Genomic DNA, 2,500 nt, shown 5'->3' with positions numbered 1-2,500 from the left:
ACATTATGTTGTGAAGGCGAGCTCCACTGTACTTACCACCGGGTATGGTGTTCGTACAACCATCAGTAAACATGTGAACCAACGACGATCGAAGGAATAAATTCCGTTCTCAGCATCGTTGGCTATAATCGGGCAATTTACGGGCTTGCAATCCTCTCCTTTCCATGACCACCGGAGCAGTCTGGAATGTGTGTTTCCAGCAATCCAACACTATGTGAGCTATTCCAATCTATGCGTCCAACTGGTGAACATTATGTTGTGAAGGCGAGCTCCACTGTACTTACCACCGGGTATGGTGTTCGTACAACCATCAGTAAACATGTGAACCAACGACGATCGAAGGAATAAATTCCGTTCTCAGCATCGCTGGCTATGATCGGGCAATTTACGGGCTTGCAATCCTCCTATGCACCTGGCAATGTATGGTAGTGTTTCCTGCTGCTTTCCTGATTTGGATGTGTACCATGGCCTTTATCAGGCACTCTCTACTAGCTCCGGAATCGAACCCTGATTCCCGCTTCCCGTCACAACCATGGTAGTCCTCTACACTACCATCAATAGTTGATGGGGCACAGTCAAGTGAAAGATCGGTACCAGACTTCAACTCAATCGGCCGATTGGTTTAACTAATAAGTGCACCGGTCCTACCACCTTCAGAAGCAGCATTCCCGGCCTGTTGCATGTATTAGCTCTGGTTTTCATCAATCTTCCCCTGCTGTGTTATACTGAGCTTATGCGGTTTCTCGATTGTCGTGCAAAGTGTGTTATCACACATACCCAATATGCTCAACTCTCATGTTCGTTTGACGCACCAAACTTTATTAGTGATGCACCACACAACAGGTTTTAATATACGCGATCGTGTGTGTTTCAGTGTGAACTTGGTGCGCCAAGTCCATTTGTGATGCATCACTTAGCTAACCATCTTTCGGGACTGTTTAGGGTATGTGCTCCTCCACATCTATGCTTACTCGTACACATTCTCTGTCAATAGGTTTAAGATCGGGCATTCTACCATATCATTGCCTTAATGCTTTCAAATCAAGGCTACCAGGGTAGCCTAATTGCGTTCGAAACTCAACTTGTGAGCTGTCGGCCCTAGAAGTTTTTTAGGCTGCTAGGACCTCTCTCTATATTTTGCCTTTGGACTTCTCGAAGCTCAACTTGTGAGCAGTTCCATGCACCACTACCCGTATCTCTTAGCTTAGTTCTAGCCATGTGCGTTCAAAGCTCAACGTTAAGCTGTGTCCTGCACCACAATCGTTATATAATAAGCTTATCTCTAAGCTTTTTTGCGTTCAATGCTCAACGTTAAGCTATCCCTTCGCTTAGAACCTCGCTCTACATTTTGCCTTTGGACTTCTCGAAGCTCAACTTGTGAGCAGTTCCATGCACCACTATAGGTATCTCTTAGCTTAGTTCTAGCCATTTGCGTTCAAAGCTCAACGTTAAGCTGTGTACTGCACCACAATCCTTATATCATAAGCTTATCTCTAAGCTTTTTTGCGTTCAATGCTCAACGTTAAGCTATCCCTTCGCTTAGAACCTCGCTCTATATTCAACTTTCAGATACCTCGAAGCTCAACTTATGTGGTCTGCTTTCGCTCTTGAAGGGGAAATTTTTCTGACAGAGGGGGGTTTTTGGGCCAAATTATGCAATATTAGTTTAACCTCCGTCGCAGAACCACATTTGACCAGGTCGAGAAAAAAATTTTTTCGTGACGACCTGGTCCCCCATAGTAGGGAATGAACATGACATCTTAACCATATTTGACCATTTTCAAATTTCTCGTCGCGGAATGATGACTTTACTAGTAAAATTTGTTCCGGGTAGGGACCTCCCATACAAAATTTTCATCGCTCCAAAAGTGATTTCGTTTCACTTTTCAACATTTACAAGGTCCATAAATCATGTTTTGAGACGATATGGAAAAAAAAATTTTTTGCCCGTCTCGACCAACTCGACCGATGGTGACCACAGTAGGGTGCTCCATACAAATTTTCCTTATGTGGAATTTTCAGTGTAAAATAAGGTTTCTCCAATCGATCGCGGGTTTCACTTTTCATCATTTGCTAGGTCTAACTATGATGTTTTTAGTGGTCCCGCAAAATTTTTTTCTCTTGGCCAGTCGACCCTTTCGTCCATGTCGGTGTGTTCTGCAGTAGGGTGCTCCAACCAAGTTTTCCTAATGAAAGTTTTTCGTGGTTTCGTGTGAGTTAAAAACTCCGGAACTTGGCTTATTTTCACCATAATTTCCACATATGGTGACCAACTCAATAAACGTTTTGTGCGTATCCTATGGACAGTTTTTCGCGTTCAACTTGGTGAACTAGGGTTGTTTTCCCGAAGGGTAGAAAAATCTGGACTTAGCCAAATTTTGAAATCTCCAACCAATCTTGGCCTGTTAGATTATCTTGGTTGGGTTGCTATGGGCTGCTACGGCCTACTTGATAGGCAATGTTTCAACTCTTGGAAGCTTTCGTGGTTGTTTAGAACTGT

Source organism: Anopheles marshallii, assembly GCF_943734725.1.
Source record: "Anopheles marshallii chromosome X unlocalized genomic scaffold, idAnoMarsDA_429_01 X_unloc_85, whole genome shotgun sequence".
Lineage (NCBI taxonomy): Eukaryota > Metazoa > Arthropoda > Insecta > Diptera > Culicidae > Anopheles > Anopheles marshallii.
Note: the sequence above shows the minus strand (reverse complement) of the source record.